Consider the following 444-nt stretch of genomic DNA (forward strand, 5'->3'; position numbering starts at 1 on the left):
TACTTCTTCTTTGATGGCAAGGTTTGAAATGACTTTTCACCCACTTAAACTACAAAATGAGACCTATCAGTATAATTAGTTTAGAATCGTTTAGAATCAAAAATGTATTAATTGGGATAGTTGCCCCCAAAATAATAAAGTTAAATGGTAACAATTTCCAAGTAAAACCAAAAGGATTTATTTTTTGAGGATGCCCAATGCAGAATCTATTTTTGTTGTTGAATAAATCAAACTTATTTGAAAACAAAAATTAAAAAGAAATTATATTCTTTTTTCAAATTCCTACCTTAAGAAGGGTTTCGCTCATGTGACCTAGTCCTTGCTTTTCGAATTACAAATCTACAAAACTCATAGTCTCATATCATATGATAAAATTATAGACATAACAAACATACCATTATTACAGTACCAGTAGGGTCTAACAATAAAGCTTACAACTTGATG

This window comes from Asterias rubens, chromosome 17 (assembly GCF_902459465.1).
Source record: "Asterias rubens chromosome 17, eAstRub1.3, whole genome shotgun sequence".
NCBI classification, from domain to species: Eukaryota; Metazoa; Echinodermata; class Asteroidea; order Forcipulatida; family Asteriidae; genus Asterias; species Asterias rubens.